Raw genomic sequence first — 26,001 nt, forward strand, 5'->3', positions numbered from 1 at the left:
AAAGAGCATTTTTAATTTAGTTGGCACCAATCAATTGTATTCAAATTCCTGTTAAGAAATAAGGCAAATAGATGTATCTGACTGTAAAACTCGTTTTTCATTTCAAAAAATTAAAGAAAAAAACGCTACTTATACGTCCTCCATTTCTATAATATAATAAAAGGGAAAGTGATTTGTGGCGACAGAAGGATTGTTTTCTTTTATTTACCTATTTTGTCTGATATTTTGATTCTGCGTATCTTGAAGAGAGTAATGCAAAAGTCTGAGGGAGTCTCAGAATTTTTCAGTCTTTGTTCGATGTCTAAGTTTATTACTGAAAAGAACAGCAGCAAAAAACTGAAAATCTGTTGTTTCAGAAATCAATTATTTTGAGCGGCTTTAAAGGTTAGGTTAAACTGGAGATGAAAAAAAAGGTATAACTGAAAACAGGTTGTTCCTGCAGTAACCGTCATCCCTACTTAACGTACTGGGTTCGCGATCCTGATTTCATCTCTGTGATTTCTCCAAATTCCACGATGGTTGATTATGTGATGAACACGACATTTACTCTTCTCTATTGTTTCCCAGTCCGAGGTTATTTCTAATGACGTCCACAAGACATTAAATCCTTCTTTCCTTTCTTTTCTTTTCTTTTTGATATGGCTCTAGAATAAAATTTCCTGACAACGGTTCAAATGCAGCCCATCTTCTATTGCTCCGTTACTCCACAACAACATACAAAATACAATTTGAGCTTTACACACCCACCGGTATAGGCAATTATCACTTCCTGGGAAGAAACGAAGATGCCTTTTAATCTACAACCCAGATGTGCGAGTGCAAACACATTATCTTTGCTCCATCGTCGGCTCTATCAGAACCTCATCAATCTGTCTTCAGATCTATCACTCCTAAAACACGAGACACTCGGGCAATAGTCGAAATTATTTTCGCCCCTCCGTCAGACGACAAGAGCTTACACTAATTACATATGGGGATGCATGTACCTGACTATGGATTTACTTGCAGCGCAACTTCAAAAAGCTTTTGCAGTTTACGACTTCTGCGTTCCTGTACGATGCAAACTGCAGCCTCTCACAAGTACCTATCCAAAGTTATTAATGAACAGCATAACATTGAGAACGTTTTACAGTATTAATTTATTTAGTTAGCCAGTTTTTCCCTTTCAAGACCATTATGGGACTACAATAGACTATCGTCACCAAACAGGATTCAGTGATGGTGAAAAATACTGAAAACGATATTACCATGGGCACAGACTAAATTCCGTTTTTGATGCAATAATAATAATTATGTAATTGAAAATATTACGTCCAAACAGTAAATAAATGCAAAAGGAACGAGCCAAAAACCATTTACTTTCAATTTACAGCTATGAGGGCATGCTGTAAAGTAATGATCTCCCAATTTTTTATGTGGAAACTCTTAAAACTTTTCTAATAAAACAAACGTTATTAATATTCTTCATCTTTATTCATCATGTCTACATATTTAATTCTCACCGTAGTTATCCTGCCGACAAACAAATTTCTCCCAACCAGAAACGAGTTTGTTGATACCTTCACTACAGAACGGTTGACTTCGTTGACGGAGCCACAACTTCGCCTCTGTTTCTACCGCTTCGTCACTATCACAGCGAAGTTCTTGAGGATGTTCTTTAACTTTTGGTTAAAAATGACATCAGATGGGGCCAAGTCGGCGGGCGATCGATGATAGTGAACCGAAGATGAGAGATTGTTGCAGATGTCGCAAAGTTCGTGTGTGGTCTGCCAAAGTCATGCTGAAAGAGAGGGTGCTCCCCGCTCGGACGAACGCTCCGAATTGAAACTTGATGACAGCACGCTGTTTCTCAGGCACGACATACCCGTACTTATGTTACACACCGCCATGCTAGACTTTTCAATCCTGAGCCCCATAGCGGCAAAGCGCTGCAAATGGGTAGACATGAAGAATAAAGCTGTAGAATGTTAATAAATTTTGTTTTATTTAAATAGCTTTACAGGTTTTCACATATTGGGCTGGTGCATAAGTTGGTAGCCTTTTTTCCGCAAGTTTAATAAACACAACAAATACACCTAACAGAGACTCAAGTCATCAATAATGTATTCCCCTTCAGTATTTACAATAGTTGCCAACGCTGGTGTAACTTTTCGATTCCGCGACTGTAGAAATCAGGTGGTCTTAAGGCGAAGAACTCGTCGAGCTACTTTCGGAGTGCCTTTTCATCCGGAAAGAAGTTCCTTGAAGGTTGTTGAACAGAGAGCGGAAAAGATGAAAATCTGAGAGCTCAAGATCAGGTGAATAAGGTGGCTGTGAAGTGACTTCCCAACCCAAATACTGTGTAGTGTTTCTTGTCAGTCCAGCAGAATGTGGGCTGGCGCTAGCGTGTGGTAGCATCACTTGACGCAGTCTGGTCGTTGTTCTTGGATTGCAGCTACAAGACGTCTCAGTTGTTGGCAATAAATGTCAGCAGTGATCGTTACACCTCGGGGAAGCAATTCGTAGCACACTATTCGTCGCTGTTCCACCAGATGCATCACGTTATCTTTTGTGGATGAGTGCAGGTGTTTGTACGGGGAGATGCTGTTTTGTTTGGGCTCAACCATCGATTTCTTTTCCTTATGCTAGCATAGGTAAACAATTTCTCGTGACCAGTAACGATACAGGATAGGGATGGTCTGTGTTGTTCACGAGCCAATTGATGACGATCAAGCAGAGATGCACATATAGCCATCTGCTGATTTTTGTGATTTCGGCTTACAGCATGTGGTAACCACGCACCCGATTTTTGAAACTTCCCCGCTGCATGCAAATGTCGCGCGATGGTGGGATAACCACAGTTCATCACATTTGCCAGTTATCGAATACAATGATGTGTATCATTGTGGATTAATGCATCTAAACGATCTTCATTAAACCCCGAACGTCCTTCTGAGCGTGGAGAGTTACTGATATCAAAGCGATCCTCCTTAAAACGAGAAAATCATTTCTTCCCGCGTTCTGTCCAATGGCATTATACTGTTTCTGGTTGCCTCGGTTGCTGACATCCCTCCATTGAATTCAAGCAGAAGAATATGTCGGGAATGTTACAATTTCTCCACTTGGCACATTATTTTCTAGCGTCCACAGCTCCAGTCACCAACTCTAAATGACAAAATGACGATATGTAAATTCAAATAGCAACAGTAAACTACAAATGAAAAATAACAGTCAGTAAATAAACCTATATCATGCGTAATATCAACATGCAAAATAAAAACGCTACGAACTTACTCGACCGCATAATAAAAATTTTTATGTTATGGTTATTCTTCAGCAGAAATCCAAAACTCCGTCCCTAATAACTGGATATCGTCGGGCGTTTAATCTCTAGAGCCACAGTTCTTGCCCCAACTTGTCTTAGTTCTCCACTGTGACGCACGAGTTAAGCGGCTGTGGCGCCGCTGATATCGTGCAGAACGCTAACATATTATTACTCTTTACTCAAACAGCCCCACACGCTCCAGCTACAGAGAATGCTGTTTATCGCTGCAGTATAACGGTTCCCAGTAGCGCTTTTATGGCGGCCGCGCTGTGCCGATCAGAAAAGTGTAGCGGTTTTCCCTTTCAAAGCGTTCTGCACAAGCGGGCGCCGTGACAGAGCCGTGAAGGCGCGCCGCGCCGGTCGTCGGTCGGATAACGCTCATTAGGGCTGCCGCAGCGGCCAGTCTCCGCTTTGCTAATCCACTTCCCTGTTCACAGACAGCTTCTGGGAAGCGGCGGACAAAAAGCGAGCCAGTTCGTCTCCCTCTCTTTTTCCACTGCAGCCTCCCAACAACTGGCACCCGTATCTAAAGAGGCTACCAGCGAGTAATTCTGAATGAATATTTGCGCCCTTCACACTGTACCGCGACAAACATTGCTCTCTCTACCTTCACAGGAAGAAAAGCCCTCAACAGCTATGTAATCACATTACGCCTGGTTCAGAGTAGCAAAGTGAAGGCGCATAATTCTCTTGCATTTCTATCAAGGACTGTCTGCGACTCCACGCAGATTTAGCATTGGCGACCGTGAGGAGAAATAGTGTGGCTTCAGCAACCACAATATGTCTGGAGTTTTGTAAGTTTTCACGACAGGACACCAAAATACCAGAAGTATGTTACGATACGGAAACAGAGACCGACAGTAACGCACCGAATGGCTTGGCAGAGAACTTCCAGCTCAGGAAAATATGGCACGATACTCCGTATATTGATTTGCGAAATACTACTAATAATATTTTTCATTTATATTTTTTGGCTGGATCTGGTAGTGTGGTGGTAAAGCATATTTATTAATTTTGTAAGACCCAATCTATGAAACGGAAATGAGCACGGAAGACTGAAAATCAGCAAAAAGAAAGCAAGATGATGAAGTGATAAGCTTGAAGCGCTCCTAGTGGCCTGGCAGTGAAACTGGTCGTGTTACAGGAAGTCTCTATATGAGTTTCACCATCGTGGTTGTCACTCTATTCACAAGAAATGATGTCTTGTCTATTCTTTGATGCGACTGTGGTTTCGACGCTGATTCGCAGTCAAGACGGATATGACAAAACGGGAAGAATTACCTTCGTGCAATCCTAGGCTGCTAAAAGTTGTTCTACTGGCCACTTTCAGTAAGGTATTGGGACGTTTTCTACACTCATCTAGTTATACATTAGCCCTAGGACACAATGTACTCGTACATAAATGTAGCTTTAAAAATACATTTTTTTTCCAACTTCACTTATGCCAGTCGACACTAAAAAATAAAATGCAATAAGTCTACTATGTGAACAAAAGTGAAGTTTTATAATCAAATGAAATGTTATAGTGGCATTAATGTAGAACAACCCTTTTCTGAGGTTTTTTTCCCTGTTTCTCCACTCGAGGGCTATTAATGTCGTATTTTAGTGGATATCTAGCTGAATCTGCTAAACCATCCTGACCTTTTTCCCCTATTTCAGAATTTTAATTTTCAGTTCCAACCTAACATTACAGGAATATGAATGAATAAATTATTACCGAGTGAGACGGCGCAGTGGTTAGCACACTGGACTCGCATTCGAGAGAATGACGGTTCAAACCCGCGTCCGGCCATCCTGATTTAGGCATACTCTGGGATGGTTCCTTTGATAGGGCTCGGCCGATTCCCTTTCCCATCCTAACCTAATGTATTTTGCATGTACTATTGAAAGATGCTTATGATTCAGGTACAAAAGTAATTTACCTTAAAAATACAAAGTAGATAACTATATAATCTTCTGAGATATAAAAGGCTTATGTGCTTCTTTTTAAACAAAGTTCTTGGGGCACGATACGTTGTCAAACTCACCGATTCATTTATACTAAAATGGGAAAGCTTTGCACTTTACCCCTCTTGAAAAACTTTTTGGAGATCCACTTGGCTGGCTGTGGCACCATGCCGAAAACGTTCGCGCATTCCTCGTTGTCGCGTAATATTGAGTTCGATTTTTAGTATCGCCATGTCATGTTCCCGCTTAATTTCACTTTTAGCTTCAAACAATATTTTGTGTAAAAGAAAACATGCCACCAGGGAAACAAAGCACATAAAGATCGACACAGACAAATCTTCAGCAGCGGACGATGAGATCTTTTGATAAGCCTAGTATCGTTTCTTGACATGTTGTGGACAGCTGCAACAGGTCCTAAACTTCTTGTAGTACAGACCGCAACAGATTAACAGAACTCAAACACGTTCATCATTTTAATCACTTTCTTCAGAGAACTCCTCTGGAGAGGAAATTATTTTTTGTACCAAGTAAACCACATGCAGCATCAGGGCTTCGGGAAGGAGCTGAATTGCAGCAATCACAATGAGAAAATTGACAACTTTTAAACGTATTGCTCAAGTAACACTTCGGCGTATTCAGAAATGATGAAGGCTGATGTTTCTTCTTTTGAACATCTATAACAGGCGGTGAAACCGAAGAAGAGTAGGTTCTATAATTATCACGTTTAGACATCTCTGTTCTTCAAATTTCTGAACACTTTCCGTCTCTTACTCTGTTACCTTACTTGCAAAGACGTTCAAAGAATGTGCGTAGAAGAAGCAAACAAGACCACGTTAGGCCCTCAACCAAAACAAAAGTTAAGACCAAGTGGGAAAGAGGCTCAGCCCAAATAACGCGAACATTCACGTGAAGGGAATTGCGGAACAAATAACTGAGACAAACGAGAGGACGTACTGATCAGTGCCCTCCCGATTCCATGTCCATGTTGACGATTTCAAAAATAGTCAGTTGGTGTCTTATTCACTTCTCTCGAACGCTGGCCACCCTATCATACCGACTCCTGATCGCTCTATGCTCTTAGTCATTTAATACTGTGGACACAAAGACCTGCTTGAAACTTAGTAAACTCTATGACACCAGTCCCATTTCTCCAGTGTAACATATGTATGGATCAGAACTACTATAAGCGAATTTCTTGGAAACCAGACAGCTCATTTGACCAATGATTTCAAATGTAAAGTTTTTTATAACAATGCGTGTACGATAAAGCTGTAACATCGTGGAGGAACTTGACTTATGGTGTAGCACTGAAGCATATTTTTGCAAAATTCAGGTATTTTATGAAGCTGAAGTTTGTATATCTCTTGTTCCTCTGGCGGTGACAGTACCAGCAGGTCACAACAAAGAAACTCGATTGAAACATCTAAATCCTGAAATAGAGTGTTCGCCCCGTAATACATACAGGTAAATAAAAAAAACCAGACTAAAGATGGTGGATGACTTTCACTTAAAATGTATGTAAAAAGATGTCATCGAGAAATTTATGTTTGAGGGCGTTGCTGGAGTGTGTATGCAACCTAGCGCTATCTTGATGCGCGTGTATAAGCACCGACATGTAGGCAAAGATGTTAATATGGCATTCGTGTCTTCCTGAAGTGCATGCTGTACATGCGGAAACGTGGACTATGGTGACGTAGTTACCAAATGCGTCCATACAGGACCAACGTTCTGTTATTCTTTTCTTGGCTTCCGAAGGACTAACACCGATAGACATCCATTAGAGAATAAAGAATTTATATGGGGCAGCATGTTTGCCAAAATTCACTGTTGTGAAATATTGTGAAAAGTTCCGCGCTGGTCGCAATTTGACATTAAGACGCCGGTCAATCTGGGACTTACACCAACTCAGGTGATCTCTCCCTAAGCGATTATCAAGCCTTCGGTTCCTTAAGAAAGGCCTTGAAGGGTCGACGATTGCGTCAGACGAGGATGTGCAGCAGGCAGTTACAGAGTTCTCCACGTAGCAAGACAAGGTGTTTTACCAAATATATGTGTTCTACGCGTTGCGTCGGTGGGACGATTGCCTACTGCTCGCGGAGATTTTGGCTGACTGACATACCGATTCTGGATTGTATGGCGTTCGAACGGATACTTTTTGATCGTCTCTTATAACTCTGGATTACGTTTGGCACTATTTCAGTACCTAAGACGATGGTGAGAAGGAACCTCCGAAAGTCCATAGTTTACTTCCTTTCACTTTGAAAGGTTCCTTTCGTCCCTACGTCGAAGCTTCCGTGGAGCCACGCAAAATCATACTCGCAGCTGTGGCCAGAATCGGAGCTCTTCTGGCGATGGGCGGCAAGCGAGATAAATTACGAGACTGTTGCTCCACGGTAAAGTTTATCGGTGGATCCGGATTAATTCTCTGCATTTCCCCCTGTGTAAATCAGTCTGAATAAGGGCCGATCGCTTCGTTTTGACCAACGATCCTAACGTTGGACTGAATTTGTTCACCGCTAAGAGCTCTTTAATGCGCTTCCATCTGGCTCCTAACAACCTCGGCCGATAATCCCCATAACAACAAAGTAGGAAAGGACTTCATCGCCAATAAGGGAAAAAAATCACACAAAAAACACCACTCAAATTTCCGCGGAAACTAATACAATTTAGTATAGAGCCGGCCGCGATGGCTGGGCGGTTCTAGGCGCTTCAGTCCGGAACCGCGCGGCTGCTACGGTCGCAGGTTCGAATCCTGCCTCGGGCATGGATGTGTGTGATGTCCTTAGGTTAGTTAGGTTTAAGTAGTTCTAAGTTCTAGGGGACTGATGACCTCAGATGTTAAGTCCCATAGTGCTCAGAGCCATGTGAACCAGCCAATTTAGTATATTGGCTTCTATTAAACATTGCGAAGTCCGTCTCCTCCACTAAAACACAAACGTTCAACTAGCTACTGGCTCCGCGATCTGATGTGAGGACGCATCCAACAAGGTATCACTAGCCTAGAAAAGCGGAAAGATACAACCAGGAACCCACACGCGCATATGGGAACGCTCTTTCGGATCCTATCAGTTTTTTGTACTTTAAGAAGTTACAGGGGTGATGACAAAGGATCACATTCTCACGGCTTTTGAAACATATTACGAAAGCACCACCTCCGCCACAAAGGGTACACGACTTCCAAACCCGAAGAGGACTGCCGATGAACTCCGATTTCGCGAGCTACCGACCGCTCTACGAAATTATATGACGTTCATCCCTTCTGGCCAATCAGAAGCCACATACGGACAATATCAATGGCCATGCAGATGAATAGGAAAAAGAACCCTGTAATGTTTGAATACTCCATTAGTAGTGTATCGCTTGACACAGTCACGTCGATTAAATATTTGGACGTAACATTACAGAGCGATATGAAGTGCGACAAGCATGTAATGGCAGTTGTGGGGAAGGCGGATAGTCGTCTTCGGTTCATTGGCAGAATTTTGGGAAGATGTGGTTCATCCGTAAAGGAGACCGCTTATAAAACACTAATACGACCTATTCTTGAGTACTGCTCGAGCGTTTGGGATACCTATCAGGTCGGATTGAGGGAGGACATAGAAGCAGAGGCGGGCTGCTAGATTTGTTACTGGTAGGTTTGATTATCACGCGAGTGTTACGGAAATGCTTCAGGAACTCGGGTGGGAGTCTCTAGAGGAAAGGAGGCGTTCTTTTCGTGAATCGCTACTGAAGAAATTTAGAGAACTAGCATTTGAGGCTGACTGCAGTACAATTTTACTGCCGCCAACTTACATTTCGCGGAAAGACCACAAAGATAAGATAAGAGAGATTAGGGCTCGTACAGAGGCATATAGGCAGTCATTTTTCCCTCCTGTTTGGGAGTGGAACAGGGAGAGAAGATGCTAGTTGTATGGTGGATTGCCGAGTATGTAATGTAGATGTAAACATTCCCTGCTCGCGCTATTCACTCCACTGCAAAATATTGTTTGTTGCTAGGGTTATTCAAGTGTTTACTTCCCATAGCTGAGTCGGCGTAAGCTGACCAATGACAATCATAGTGGTCTGGGCGCAGCTGCAGCGCAAGCATACCTAAAGCAGTAACGTAACGCGATTCTGTGTCAACTCATCACTTTTGGCACAGCTCCGTAGACGGCTACTGCTTTCGCCTGGAGCCGTTGGCGTTTCACTATTGAAAGTGACAACAGCGCTGCGAGTTATCAAGTAGCTTCTTAAGCCGTCTCGGCTATAGCAGGCGCTTGGAAATGATACCTGCCATCCAAGGAAGATCACTCGCCGTTGAGCCAGCCTTTTATGTCCTCTCCACAACCCATTTAGGATGATTATGGCAAGGCTAGCCCAGCAATTCCACGCCGAAGAAAACAAGTACTTGGTAACTCTCTTATCCTGGGTAAATCACTAGCCCTTGAGACAGGCTTGTAGGTCTTCTCCACAACTCATTTAGGAAGATATGGGCAAGAGTGTGCCAGCAGTTCCAAGGCAAAGAAAACAGTTGCTTACAAATACCTGCCATTCTGTGTAAGTCACTCACTCTTGAGCCAGCCATTTGGGTCTCCTTCACGACCCATTTAGGAGGATTAAGGCAATACTGGCCCAGCAATTTCAGTACGAAGAAAGGAAGTACTTGGAAACCTTTGCCATCATGGGTAAATCGTGCGTCCTTGAGTCAGCTTTTAAGTCACCTCTACAACACGTTTAGAAAAACCCCCTTCGCCCAAAAGCCGGCTCCGCAGTAGACAACACCCACAGGAAGAGCGCACAGGCGCGCTCAGGAAATAATATGCTGCATTTCTTTTTGCTCTCTGTCTTTGACTCTGGTGCCACCGAGACTGTAATCCAATACAAGTTCACACAGTGACGAGGCACTTAGAAGCCGTTTGGGTCCAGCTGAGAACAGCGGCCTTGCACAGCAGTCGTGGCAATAGCCAGAGAGTGGGCTAGTGGCGTTATGTGGCTCGTGGCGCTGGTGCAGGCTGGCACGAGCCGCGGCCGGACGGGACCAGGCGGAGCGGCTGCCGAAGGCCGGGCCCGCGGCTCGACGCCCGCCACTTTCACCGCCGCTGCGCCGCCGCTGGCACGCGCCAACTCGGTTTTCCCGTTCTGCTGCTCTCCCCCTCCCCCCACACGCATGCACACCTGTTGCCAACGTAGGAAACTACCAGGACATTTCAACTTTGGCGCATGTTTCTCTTCTACTTCTCTAGTCTATCCCATATTGACAAAATCTTTTCTTTACATTAATCAGTGCAACGCACTCGTTCTAAGAAGTGAAAAAGGAAGTTTTTTTTCACCCTCCGCAACTTCCCATAAAAAGTCGGCTGCAACTGGCTGAAAAATAACTAAAATTAAAAATTAAATACGACCAGACACAAACATTTTCACAAAAGTTAGGAGCAGTTATCATCATGCTCCTGCAGCCTTTTCGTGACCTGCGAGATGTATTTACTTATTTATTACTGCTGAACGAACGTGGGGCGACCTGTTCAAAATGGTTCAAATGGCTCTGAGCACTATGGGACTTAACTTCTGAGGTCATCAGTCACCTAGAACTTAGAACTACTTAAACCTAACTAACCTAAGGACATCACACACATCAATGCCGGAGGCAGGATTCGAACCTGCGACCGTAGCGGTCGCGCGGTTCCTGACTGTAGCGCGTAGAACCGCGAGACCACCGCGGCCGGCAGCGACCTATTCGTTCACTTCATGCGCAACGTGCTGTCTTGTGAGACAGAGAAGTAAGCCAGATCCGGTTCGAATCCGCGGCGCATTAACGACTGTTGGTCAGATACAAGGACAGCCTGAGTGTTCAGTAGGTTTCACTCGTTCATTTAACCACATCCCCAATCTTTGCCTCAGCAAATACGACGCACAAACAGTTAAAATACGATTCACACACAGATGGCTCACACTACTTTTCTCCTATAGGAAAATTGGCGACAGTAAATGAATTCGGGTACAAATAAGTTAAAATAAATTTGCCACATCATGAATACAGCGTACCCCTTACAACGGTACAGGGCTAGGAAAAAAAGACGGAGAGAGTTGTACGTACGTGGAGCGCAGTTCTTAGCAGCCTGTCGAAGCCAGGTCGCTGGATGTCAGCATGTGGAAGCCAGTGTGTATTTAGGCAGCAAGGGAAGAACGATGCGCACCAGCACTGTATGTGACCGGATAAATATTGAAATCATCGTACGGGTGACCACCTACGCCACTGTTACAACGAGTTGCTCCACCATGCTCACTTGTTGGACTAGGCTCAGCAGCCATGATTCGCACCCCATGAAGTGCAGCACCCTTGTGATCACTGAAGTATCCGGAAGGGTCGAAAATTGGCAACGAGAGCAACGCTCCGCGGAAAGACGAAGCCGCACTGTGACGCAACACTGGGTATAAATAATCGTGTCAAACGAAAGAACTTAAGCTCCTCATCTTGTATATAGAAAGCTGAGTAGAAACGATGTTTCTGAGCCTATTATCAGGTTTGAGTTTCAGTTGTTAGTCATAAGAAGTGACTGTTACTCAGCTGGCTCGACGATAGTAGGCAACACTTCCTACACTGGTCACCTACCAGACCACCTAAAACTATTAAGAGTTCAACAGCCCCAACTGTTGTCTCGGGTATTATAAAGAAGCCTCATGCTCTTCAGTTCTACCACAGATACTCAGATATTTTAACAGCGAAAAAAACTCTTCATATTGAACAGACAAGTCATTTACACTAACATGAACTGTGAAGTTTCCCAGATTATTTTTTTCATACAGTATATTAAACCTGTGAGGCATAATTTAAAGAAGATTGTCCCCTTACGTAAGTACAGGGTGATTCAAAAAGAATACCACAACTTTAGGAATTTAAAACTCTGCAACGACAAAAGGCAGAGCTAAGCACTATCTGTCGGCGAATTAAGGGAGCTATAAAGTTTCATTTAGTTGTACATTTGTTCGCTTGAGGCGCTGTTGGCTAGGCGTCAGCGTCAGTTGATGCTAAGATGGCGACCGCTCAACAGAAAACTTTTTGTGTTATTGAGTACGGCAGAAGTGAATCGACGACAGTTGTTCAGCGTGCATTTCGAACGAAGTATGGTGTTAAACCTCCTGATAGGTGGTGTATTAAACGTTGGTATAAACAGTTTACAGAGAATGGGTGTTTGTGCAAAGTGAAAAGTTCTGGACGGCCGAGAACGAGTGATGAAAATGTAGCATGCATCCAGCAAGCATTTGTTCGCAGCCCAGGAAAATGTTACGGATATGGTGTTTCGGCCACCTCTCCCAGCCACCATTGATCATTTGAAACGAGAAATAACAGCAGCTATCCAAACTGTTACGCCTAATATGCTACAGAGAGTGTGGAACGAGTTGGAGTATTGGGTTGATATTGCTCGAGTGTCTGGAGGGGGCCATATTGAACATCTCTGAACTTGTTTTTGAGTGAAAAAAAACCTTTTTAAATACTCTTTGTAATGATGTATAACAGAAGGTTATATTATGTTTCTTTCATTAAATACACATTTTTAAAGTTGTGGTATTCATTTTGAATCACCCTGTATATCACAAAATATGGTGTATCTATGGAGTCGGTAATATTAACAGTGTCTTAGCACAGTTCATAGTTCGTGTGTTTACATGTGTGTGCCTCATCCGCTCATCATTTACCAGAGAGTTAGCACGGAATGACATGGCGTCGTGGATAACATAGATCAGTCTTATTCGGGAGCAGGTAGGACAAAATTTTCGACCGGTAATCTTGACTAGCTTGAAGTGCGAGCGGCTATATTTTATTAAAGCAAAAGATTAATTTGTTGCTGTATAGTTACTATTTATCCAAACCAACCGACGTAGTCGTCTGCCTAAAACGACTACCACTTGTCGCTAAGCTCTAACTTTCTTTCCTTCCTTCCCTTGTTTTCCACATGTACCAGTCACAAATGTAATTAAATAACGAGGGACTACGGAGAGCAACGTGCGAGCGAAAATCATCCTTTTAATAATTCTGTTACCGTCAAAAGAAATTTTGTGCCTTGTGTTACTGATAATTCGTGTTGAATTGCTGTTACTGTTTTTAACTGAGAGACGTTCCATACTGCTTTACTCTTATTTTTTCCCATCATTCATGGTGCGTCATTTGCCTCATCATTACAGCTGAATTTATGTAGTATTTTGATCTAATTGTAAGTGTGAGGATAATCATTTGAAATACAATCCCTGCACAGTACAGCCCATTTTCCCAACTGGTGTCATCGCGCGAGCAGGCAAAATGTAGGGTGATCATAAACGACAGAGATGGACGACGTGGTCTTTGTGGAGGAAAGGTGTAAACATTGCTCATATTCACAGGCGATTGGTGGCAGATTATGGAGAATGTGCACCAGCATGGAAAGTGCTCTTGCAACGCGACAACACCAGTCCACACATTAGTCGGGAAACTACCGCTGCTATCGCTGAAGCTGCGTTCTAGGTACTACCACACACACCATATTCCCCTGATTTGGTCTCAGTAACTTCTGTAGGCCCTCCTCGAACCACTTTTCTGGTTTTCCGACTCATATGGGGACGAACGTTGTTGAGATGCACGAGCACTTTTCGTGGCGATGGACATTCACCACACACTGCCCCCCCCCCCTTTCGCCTGTGAATATCCGCAGTATTTACACCTTCCTTCCACAGAAACCACATCGTTTAGCGCTTTCCGTGATGATCACGCTCCATGTTGTCCGCTCACGTAATGACGACATTTGGGAAAATGGTCAGAAATAGTCAGTACTGTGCAGGAATTACACTTCTAATCACTTTCTTGCCACCTACGGTTAGACCAGAAGCCTACTTATTTGCAGTTGTATGGATTTGAAGAAATAAAGTATAAAAGCTCCTTGGATTTCCGGTAATTTTTGTTTCACTGGGTACGTTAACAAGTATATATCAGCTCTTAGTCACATAAATTCTCTCAGCATCCTGGCTCGCAGTTATGACAAACATAATCTTTATTTAGCGTCCGAATACTCAGATTTGCGTTTTCCGTCGGTTTTATAAATCGCTCTAGTATAATGCTGGGCTGAGTGCTTTGAATCCTTCCCAAATTCGTGATTGTGCTCTGTCTCTAATGACCCCGTGGTTGATTCGATGTTAAACCGTAATCTTCTTTGCTTCCTTCCTCCAGAGCATTCAGTAGCTGACTGTAGCGGCCGTAAAATCCCTGCATGCACTATTGGCGAGGTCCAAGTGTAAGGCATTTCCTTTCTTCTGAGATCAGCCATGACGGACCAGACATGTAACTGTATCATGTGGTCCACCGATAACTACTTGAGATCTCGTCCTTGTTTTGCACTGATCAGAATGGAAATGGAAACGTGAGCGTAAAACCTATTACTGACACACAGTCTAACCCCACTAAAAAGCATATAAGCACGTCCCACACATGTATATCCTTCAACATGGTGCCATGCCCTCAATCTGACATTGTGTAATGGCTTGATATGTAACTCAGAGGTGCCAGCTGCCTGCTAATTCAGCCACCGAACACGTTTAATGAACCACTAAAACCTATTTAAAAATTAATGCCTTCCATAACAGCTTAAATTCTCCGAAGCTGTGTACAAGAATGATCATAGCCTGTGGACTATGTTATACATGATGCAACATCGTCCGGGAATAGCTACCATCTGGCAGCAAAACATGCCACCGGAACTACGATTTTACGATTAAATAACCCCTGCAGGAAACCTACGAATGTTCTGGAACGAACATTATCTGTAACTGAATCCATGTGCAGTACAAATATGCCAAATTCACTTGAAGAGACTCATTAAATGCCTTTTACTTAAATTCACGTCGGCCGGAGTGGCCGAGCGGTTCTAGGCGCTAGAGTCTGGAACCGCGCGACCGCTACGGTCGCAGGTTCGAATCCTGCCTCGGGCATGGATGTGTGTGATGTCCTTAGGTTAGCTAGGTTTAAGCAGTTCTAAGTTATAGGGGACTGATGACCTTAGAAGTTAAGTCCCATAGTGCTCAGAGCCATTTTGAACTTAAATCCACGCCTGATCATCCTGATTTAGGTCTTCCGTGATTTCCCTCCAGGCAAATGTTGGGATACGCTATAGACACGGCCGACCGATTCCCTTCCTCATTCTTGAAACAGTCCCAGCTTGTGCCCCGTTTCTAACAACGTCTTGTCGACGGTGCGATAAACCCTAATGTTGCTTCCTTCTGCGTAAGGATGCTGAAGGGCCACTACCAAGATGTTGTCGTCGGTTGTGTAATCGTATTTACAACGACAGCGTACCTCCGGCAGAGCAACACACACCACTGTCACGGAGCGGGAGCAGACAAAGCGCAGATCACCTGGGAAGGCCCATACAGCGGGCGCCGTGCAATACGCGACCTTGAGGCGGGGCTCGATCCAGCGACCCACTTACGGACAGTCTCGACGCTGTGCTCTGCTGTTGTTAACATGCTCAGCTTGCCTGTTCGTGGCCGAGCTCTATTACTGAGTCTGTCCTGGTAGCCACCTGAAGTCCTTTAGGGAATTACACAGTCTAACATTCCGCCACACCAGCATTATGGAAACCGACTCACAAACAAGCGGTGATATTATTTGTGTGGCACAAAGTTCTGTTTTCGCAGCCCCCCACTCCAATGGCACGGAAAACGCGTCAGATGGGGATGACAATTGGCCCTCTAGAGGGTAAGTACGAGAGCCGGCGGATGGCTCTGAATGACAATCCACAACGTCGGACGTGTCCAAAAGAACAGACACCACGTCTTCATCTAAATGATACGCCTAGCTCGGCAATGGATCCACCTTCTTCAGTGCGGATGCACAAATACGTCCGACCTCCTGTGGGAATCCCAGAGTAGCGAACATGGAGTCAATGGACGGGGACTGCGGGTAGGTGGCGCTAGGTGGAAGTGAGGCGTGCCGAGATAGTCCGAGCAGTTGCGATAACGCTGTGTGCCAGACGGCGAAGCCGGCGCGTCCCCTCAGCGTGTTCGGTCAGAGGGCGAACAGCCCTCTGTAATAAAACAACTAAAGGAATCAACGACCAACTTGAACGGATGTCTTGTGACGTTCGCCCAGACCAAACGCAACGAACAATACCAAACAAAATGAACAAAAAAAAAAAAGGAAATATGGCGTAGTAGTTGACGCACCTACCTTAGTAAGCAGATCCTGGGTTCGAATCACGATCCGGTACACATTTTTCACTCGTCGCTGCTGTTTCCGCGTAGTGTCTCGCTGCATCTGACAGCAGTGATCCCCTTCAATTTACGTACAATCCACAACTTGTAACATAACGCAGTACGTCACGCTATGATGCAGAACTCTTTCGTATTTTTCAATAATGTTCTGTTATCAAGAATGTAAATATTTTCGTTATTCCTTTGTCAATTATGACTATTTGTAATACTGTGGTATTAATTTTATGTAAACTATTTAAAACGATTTTATAAATATTTTAACGCAGACACACACAGTGCCAGAGACGTAGCATTCTACAGAGTCATAGTTGGACGGTACATAGTATCTGTGTAATACGTTACAGCGGAGTGTCGGGAATACGCAGTGGAAGCGACTGGACGCAATGTACCTGCGAGGAAACTGAAACTGAGATGTCTACGGCGTTGTGATAACGTATGTAGCACGGCTTGGTGGATGTGAAGGGCATGCAGTATTGTAGGCCACATTACAATGTTAATTAATAAAGAATTTTTAAGCGCGTTATAAAGAAAGAGCACTGTGTACGGCAGGTAAACCGCCTATTAATACATCCCGCCAGCAGCTTCCCCTCAATTAAGCTGTACCATTTCAGACAAGCACTGGGAAAACTTCCCAGTGTCGCAGAGTTTTCTTAGGACGATACATTGAGCGCCAGAAGGTTAATCATAATGCTTTAGTAATTACTTTCCCAAGTCATTATTGCCGTTAGCTGTGTCAATATCCTATTATCCTAACAACCGAGAATCACGTTATGAATAAGAGAAATATTTCAATATAAAAATGATAAATGTGAAAGTAAATGTTTCACTTATACTGAAAGACCACTTCTCGTTAGTCAAAGACATTAGGTATACTTTTCACCACAGCAGTATTAATTAACTTTCTGACAGTAATGTTCATTAACTGTTGAAATTATTCAATTTTATGTGTTTAGTAATTTCATGTATCGTTCTCTTGGCTATCATATTTTGGCACTGACTTACAAATTTGCTGCTAATTGTAACGCCATTTATATTTCATCGTTCTGTTTTTGGTAAGAATTTTGACTATTCGAAAAGAGTGATTAGTTAGACTCAGTGGCAACTGAACATTACCGTGAGGCCTCAGGGGACAATCGGCCAGTCAGTTTGATTTTAAATAATTCTAAAGTGCTGAATATATTGGAAACCACATAAATTTTGCGATAGCCTACATTTTCAATTGAACGCCCGCGTAAGTAATGAACGTTACCGTCCACGCGCCTATCCTTCATTGTTACATAAATTCAAACCCACTCTAATCCATTTAGTACTAAAACTTATTCTCCACTTCATGGCTGGCGACCACATTATTTCGCCCTGTAAGTACAGTCACTCAATTGGTGTTTCTTAATTAGTCACTCGAGTAATTAGTCAAAATTAATCGATATAATTACCCGTGTCTGCAGCAGGTCGTTACTCGTTAATCAGGTACATTTGATGACAGTCGATTGAACAGATACCGAAAGGTGTGGGAAGGCTATACACTATCCGATACATCTAACAAAAAAACTAAAAAAATCTTGGATGAACATTCGGTTAAAAAGCTAACCTGCAACCTTCATCTTCTAATGATCCAAACGAAAGCTGGCAATAGGCTAAAACTACTAACCGGCCAAAATCAAAATGTGGATTCAATCCGACAACCATCATCATATAAACTTATCTTTCCCCTCATCCCCATCTATGTCTAAATCTTGGAACGACGTGCACTCCTCCTTGCTTTCCGTGTGCGACTATCTTTTCCCACTCGTAACCTCAAACAACAAGAAAATTTTCGCCTCTCTTATATCTCCCCTAACCTTGACTCTCAATACCCCATAGTCTCCTCGATGCTTGAGAATAATGGCCTGCTTCTGCGCCTCTGTCTACGCATCCCATCTTCATTTCATCTCTAACTCTTTTACACCGTAATTTCAATCGCCTTACCCAGAGATGAACTCATCTCTGAAATACCCTTCCTTCCAAACGTAATCTCCTCTACCCATCATCTCATCCCAAAGCCGCATCCCATCCTTTTCTTGCCCAGCTGGCATCCCATTCATCTCGTAACATCCATACCTCACCAATCATGTGTTTTCTCCTTTCCTATACAATATCCTCCCCAATACTCCTTACATCCCAATCCCTACCCACAGTTATCAGTAGCCCCATCACATAATGCTAGAATGAAGAGAATGTACACTACACCACCGTCGTTTTCTCATAAACACACCACATCACCATCTTTTGTGATTAATATCATCTATTCTACTTCTAATTTTTTTTATATTAAAGTTGTAAAATTTTATAATGCAACAGCTGAACAAGGACAATTTGGCTGCTGCTATCTCGAAATGGATCGGCAGTTATTAATATCTTGTCATTGATGACTTTGTTACGCCGATATCCGAACACAGCTGCTACCTCACTTCTCCGATCGTGGCCACTGATTTCCTATTCCGTTTAATTGAATGTTGTCCCTTAGGAGGCTTTTGGCTTTTGTTCATCGGTACTGGTTTCAGCTCACGATACTTGCGGTCGTAACGTCCGCTCTCCACTCCGTTTTCGGATATCCATTTAGCGTCGATCTTGGTTCCCACACGAAATGTGTACCACGGCAATGACGTGACTAGTCTGTCAGGCAATGAAGCAAAAATCCATATGGACAGACAAAGATCCCCATCACTCAGCTCGATGTTTCGTTTCTCTGTTCAATAATTATATCTCCTTATTGTTTCTACCAGCGGATTCATAGCCATTCCAAAAATGCGTTACACCAATGGTTGTCAATGAGATTACACTTATTTTCGTAAGTATGGTTTTCATTTTCCATGTTGCAACATATATATTGGAACAACTTAACAACCTAGTATGTTTTCTGTTCATAGCATGTCCTTTTCCCATTACATCGAAATTCCACCATTCTACTATGTAATACACACAACCTTAGACCGTGGCCTTTTCCCTACTGGCAGCCTTCCCTTGAACACTGCCCACGAAGGAGCCTGATCAGTAGGAGCCTTGATCATCGGAGTTTTTTGCTGAGCAGCCAGCCGCAATGGATTCGAAAGGTCGCACTTCCGGGGGACATACTTTGTGTGTAATGTTTCTGTTACCTTCTGTTCCTGCTCGTTCTTCCGACTCCGGGAATACATTTCGCCACATTAAAAATGTGTGTCCTGAATTCCTACAAGGATTTCAACTGTTTCTTAGAAGCACATAGGCAGAAATATATTCTTTACGCTCCAAGTCATTCGAGCCCATGAAGTAGTTTGCTAAAACAGCCTACATCTCATGAAACTTGGTTGTGGGAGGCTCCAAAGAACCTACCTTATTTACTATATTTATTCACGAATTTTCTTGTCGAAATGCTGTTCTACGAATATAGTTCTGTTCTACCGTACGGAAGGAACCAGCCAGGCGTTCCAGTGGGTAATAGGACAGCAATAAAGGATTAAGAGGTCACCAACTAAAAAGGACGACTACAGTAATTTGAAAGAATGTTCTGAGACGCACTAGTGAACAAGGTTTGGACAGCCTGCCACGAAACTGTGTCAGAAAATGAGTTAAGATAGCGACTGATGAATGGCTATCATTTTAACTATGATCATGATTCGAATGTAACTTTCCCGTATTTGTCCACAGTTGTTGTCTTCACTGGAAATATAGGTTCATTACCCTGCATCATCAAAGACGTTTCCGAACTAAAAGACAATATTTATGGAAGAAAATAATGAGGAACAGTAATGAGGAATAACCCGTCGCTGTAGACACATACCGAACAAAAATAAACTAGTAGTCTGTCATGAAAATCATTGTCCATCCTTCGTTTTTACGATGTTTCTTGGTTGTAAAAAGAAAATGGGGCGGTAATAACACTGCCAAGTTACACCGAACGTGTTTTTTTAAGTAATTTGTGTGGGCATCATTGAAGCATATCGCCATTTATATGTTTCGGGTTCGCTAATTACCTTGCTAAAAATGTCAAGAGTGATCTACAGGTGACAGACGTCACCGTCTTTCAGACCGACACACTGTGGAGTAATGTTTCTCAGACACAGCTCTGCATTACAAAATTACGAGAGTCAGGTTTGTGAGTGTTATAATAGGGCACTATTACACCAACGCTATGAAAAGATTGTTAATAGATCTAGGGCCTATTTTCAGTAAACTAAGAGGGGACGGACGAGAATAATAATTGAAGAAGCGGATCATATTACTGACTGTACAATAAAAATGAAACTTAAAACTTAGTGGTGCTTGTCTGTAAGCCAGATATGTGTCTGTGCGTTCACTTTGAGGTTGCTATGGGCTCGAAAAAAGGCAGCGATCAAAGTTAAATGATAAGATTTAAGTGCTGTTTAGGAGCGAATGAATTCAACAAAGGCGTTTATACAGATTTTTAAAAAGAATTCTCAACATTTTGATGGCAAACAAGCGAAGAAATTCTATACAAAAATTATTGTAAACCAATTGTACCAGTGGGGTTGGTTTTGGAATTGTGGTGGAAGTCTAAGGTCGTGCAGCAACCACTATATCACATACAGTAGTGTTCAGGCTGGTGAGTTTTATGCAAAAGGCGAGTGTTCAATTTATGCAGTAGTATATAAAATAGTGCGCAACATTTAAGGATCGGATTACTTAAGCAAAAATAAGTAGAAAAGGTGATATTCTGTCATTTTCTGCATTTTATGAATTGTTCACGTCTCACACAAAACACTTCAAGAGCCCACCTTCTGTCTGAGCGAAGGCCGCAGCTCACGCCGCAGGGAGTTCGAACACACTGTAAAAAAACTGGCGTAGTAGTTTCTTTCTTATATGCTTCCACAACGAAGAGGTACTCCATCACTGACAGATCGTGCGTAAACCGTTGATTTGACGTACCACCACAGAGAGGAGACGAATATGTTTGGTAAGATGAGAAGGGACAGCACCACCACCGCCCGTCCATTAACCAAGTTACCATTCACTAAGGTGCACTCGCGCCTGCATACTGAAAATGTGAAGTGCATACCTGCATGTTACCCAACTAATAAGGGAATGTTTTGTGTAAGAAGCATTCGTGTTTCATCTCTTTAAGCCTGTTTTCCATTACACAAGGTTCAAAGGGCCGCTAAATTTTAAATGAGGAATATGATCAACGAGTACTGTATGCGCAATGTAGCCCGGTACTTTTCGCGGAGCATGCAGGGAGCTTTGGCACGCGATCGCCCCCTTGTACAGTGACTGCTGAAGAAGGAGGAGAGATGTGGGTGAACAAGCCTCGCCTCCTCCGCGCAGAGCAAGCAAAACACTGGATTTGACATTGCAACACAATGCCTATTATAATGCTATATTGCTGCATTGTTTCCTAGGTAAGGTTAGCAACAGGCGGAAAAAATACGTAGCGGGCCGTAGTCATCCGACGTCCATCGATTCCTCCACCCTCATAAAAGTGCCAAGTTAGTGTGTCCGCCAATATTGACTGCAGGTCGAAGTTTATTTGCTAGCTCGTGGTCTAGCGGCTAGCGTTGCTGCCTCTGGATCACGGGGTCCCGGGTTCGATACCCGGCCGGGTTGGGGATTTTCTCCGCCCGGGTGTTTGTGTTGTCCTCATCGTTTCATCATCATCATCATTCAGGAAGTGGCGAGACTGGACGAGTAAAGTTTGAGAATTTGTACGGGTGCAGATAACCGCGCAGCTGAGCGCCCCGCAAACCAAACATCATCATCATCATCATTTATTTGCTACTACATGATTTTTATGCGATCATTTGAAACAGAACTGTTGTTCTGAATCTGCTAATTAAATACATGGGCGTGCAATCAAGTGTTCTAAGTTACAATGACTTTGGTATCAAAACCATGAAAATATATTAAATTTTAATACTTCTACCAGAAGTTCCTTGTTACCGGGTGATAATTAACATGCTAAAATTCTGTACACCACTGATCTTGAAACTGCATAACCGGCTGTCGTAGACTGTATACTTCTGATTTCGTGCATGAGTCATGGACAGCCACTCTTCATACTTTCCCAACTTTCCATGAGTTTCCCGACAATGGTGAGGGGACAGTACCTTCCGGAGGATAGATACAGAGAAGCATGCTAGTCCTGTAGCATCGAGGAGGAGCATGTTCGGAGGCTGTAAGAAAGAAAGGAAAGCCAGTGCTAAGTTGGATACCCGCCGTCAAGCGTGGCCGCGTGGGCCAGTTCCTCAATTTCATCCCTGGTCCGCATACAGATTCTTCATAAATAGTCATCACTGCGTACATTTCACAAAGAGTAAAAGTACTTCTTCTTCAATGAAAACCACTTGTGCAACACCGTGTATAAACTCTAACCTTAAGCCAGGTTTTCCTAGGAACAGGAATTTCGTGCCGAGCGAACAGGACCGGGCATATTATGCAGGCAGCGACGCAAAATTTAAATACGTAGCGCGTTTTCCAAAAAAATTGACACTGCAAGCGCATTAACTATTTAGTCTACACGTGACGTCTGAAAGTACATTGCGTGGAAGCTGATTTCGCATAGTTGTGGTGAATGATGTTTATTATTTGCAAGAAATTCAATGACAAAATAAACGTTTTATAGTTTTGTGAGGCACAACAATAAATCTCAGCTAAATACAACCAGAAAATATTAATTTTCAGTGAGATTTATATAGCAAAGAACATACTGAAAATTACACAAAATATTGTCTTGTTCTGAGTTATTGATCGTATACTTATTGCTCATCGATATGGTCATTTAGTGAAAACAAGTGCTTGAGTGACGGTGACAGCTATTTGAGTAACTTCACCATGAGGTTTTATAGGCGTATCAGCGATGGACCTGGGTAACGGTGCTGCGAGAACGAGTGGCTTCCATTGCAATCTACAGTTGGTGAACTAGAATCGCATTGACGCTGTTGATTTAATACCTCCAATTCTGCGACGAATCGAGAAATTCCAGTCTTGGTCTGGATAACGGTATCTGGCCGAAAATCTTTCATGGTCATAGCCATGGTTTTGAAGAACATATCTGTTTCATTCTCCTATGGTGGCGGTTTCAACAGCTTTCCCAGATAATTTTTAAAGTGGTGTCTGTTTTCTTTGTTCTCATTTAAATGTTCCAGAAGAGCATCACTATATTTCCTCTTCTTGGTCGGAGAACGTTAGCATGTGGCTAAATGAGGTGGTTCCGATGTTTGCAGAGGTTCTGTGGAAAGTGGTTCACATTTAATCGTTTCTGGGCAGTTATCGTCAGCGTTGCTGTAGAAGCCATTACTGGGTTCCGGCGACACGTTAGGGTAATTTTTCACATTTTCAGTGTGCAGAATAACATTTGAGAAATTGTTCGTTTCATCTTCCACACATGCTAGAAATCTCAGCCTGTCCCAGGTATCTGTTCTCTGGCGATTTATCTGGTAACCAATATGCTACCAGTCGCATTTTTTTTTTTTTTTTTTGATACGATTTATTGTGCCATAAACATGTTTTCGAGCCACTGCAGACTCATCAGCAGATGGAGATGTTACAAGAACATTATGCTGTTGACTAAGTTCTTGTAACACCTCCGTCTGACGATGAGTCTGCAGTGGGTCGAAAACATGTTTATGGTGCAATAAATCGTATCAAATAACTTAAAAAAGCGACTGATTGCATATTTATTTCCAGATAAATCGCCAATTTAAATCAAAGTCTCAGTTCTTCGTCCACAATGGATATGCTGATAATCTCTTCTATTTTTCCAGCAGATCCTGTGATACATGTTTATCCTTTTCCCTGCATTCTGTAGTGATCTCGGGTGCTCATCCAACGTCTTTGCCACTCCTTCACTAGGACGCAATGTGCAACGCACCAGATTCCTTCAGAACCAGCTGGCCGGTCGAGCCTGAATGGGAACGGTGGCTCATTAGCCACAGCGCTCTGACCGAAAACATGTGCACTCTTTTGATACTGTTGAGTGGACGACGCAGTACGCAAAATTCCTGCTGCTGGGAAAACTCGGCTTTCTGTTGTGCGATAGGTGCGGCGTGGATGTCTGCATAGAGTAAGTAGCCTATCAGTTTAACGGAAAGGCGCTAGTTCCGCTAGACGCCGAGGAATGGCCTAGCCGCCGGCGCAAGAGCGTGGCGTGTTGCATGCCAGCCAGGGGCGCTACCCAGCACCTGCGGCTTCGGCCGGTTTCTCCCAGCCGGCAGCAATGCGGGCGCTAATCGCTCCGGGGAGAAAGCAAGCAATACGGGACTCCGCGACGGGTTCAGAGCAGATTAACAATCCAACGCTCTCTACCACAGAGAGCCGCGACGCTGGCTATTAAAGCGATAATGACGGGACGGGTGCAATACAAATTGAGAAGCTGGAGATGTGACGGAAGGTATTGCAGAAACTGAAACTGAGGCGATAGAAATGCCAACTGCGTGGACCCAGCATCGGTAACATCAGCGGATAAAACTCCCATGAACGCCGAAAAGCAGTGTTACTGTCAGCTGTTGCTTCGATTTTTTACTCCCTTGCCCTGGAATGAAAGTATTCAGCGTCTACGCTGGCGTCTGCCACAGGTAGAACGCACAGTTCTTTAGATTTAGTTATCACTTCGAAAAAATAAAATTAAGAGTTTAATTTTTAGTTCCAAATAAATTCACTGATTGCGAATATCTTGTATTAGGTATAGGTACACCACCTATTAGTGACGTATGAAAATCAGAATGCAGGGGACTCTGGTACAAGACGGATGTGGACAGCGTTATATATGGAAGTTTGGATCGGTACGGGAGCCGTGCGCGGATAACCGAACTTGTTAAGGTAACCGCTCGTGATAAGTGGGAAATACAGGTTCAGGCATTTCCTTTCCTGTCCCACTCGCAATTGAGCGAGGGATAAACCACTGTCTTCCGTTTTTCTCTACCTCGTGATGGCTGGGTGTTGTGTGATGTCCTTAGGTTAGTTAGGTTTAAGTAGTTCTAAGTTCTTGGGGACTGATGACCATAGATGTTAAGTCCCATAGTGCTCAGAGCCATTTGAACCATTTCTTCCGTTCTTCTTGGGTGGCATGGCTTGTTTACATAACACGGAAAGGGACCCTCAGAGAAATCGGAGGTAACATTGTGTCCAAAGAGGAGATGAGTTCAACTCCGCACAGCGACTCTTGCCTCTAAATGTGGCTACGACAACTGTTGAGAGGTGGGGCATACAGTGAGTACTCAGCTAACACCTTCACTCTATGATATCCCGTTCTGACAGATTGCTAGTCATGGCAGTACGTTGATCTTTTACTACGCTGTAATGTGAAAATCCTGTATCTATTATTATTGTATGTTATGTATATTATTGTTATTACAGTCAGACCAGCTGACAGGTTTAAGTGATTTTTCGAAACTCGGCTTTCATGGGTGGTGCTAATGCCGAAGTGAGCTATACACCCCAAGACACGTCTCACAATGTCAACGTTACATGTCTCCTCCTATGCGCAGTGTTCACATATGCCACAAGTAAATATCACACATAAAGTAAATAATACAATTTTGTGTTAACTGTCTTCATTAAAACCTGTT

At 43.2% G+C, this 26,001-nt stretch overlaps 1 long non-coding RNA gene across 1 annotated transcript in view; it reads right to left on the reverse strand.

Moving 5' to 3' along the window:
• The window catches only part of LOC124594634, a 308,490-nt gene that overhangs the window by 197,168 nt on the left and 85,321 nt on the right, over positions 1 to 26,001 (reverse strand). The window lies entirely within an intron of this gene.

The sequence above is a fragment of the Schistocerca americana genome, chromosome 2 (assembly GCF_021461395.2).
Source record: "Schistocerca americana isolate TAMUIC-IGC-003095 chromosome 2, iqSchAmer2.1, whole genome shotgun sequence".
NCBI classification, from domain to species: Eukaryota; Metazoa; Arthropoda; class Insecta; order Orthoptera; family Acrididae; genus Schistocerca; species Schistocerca americana.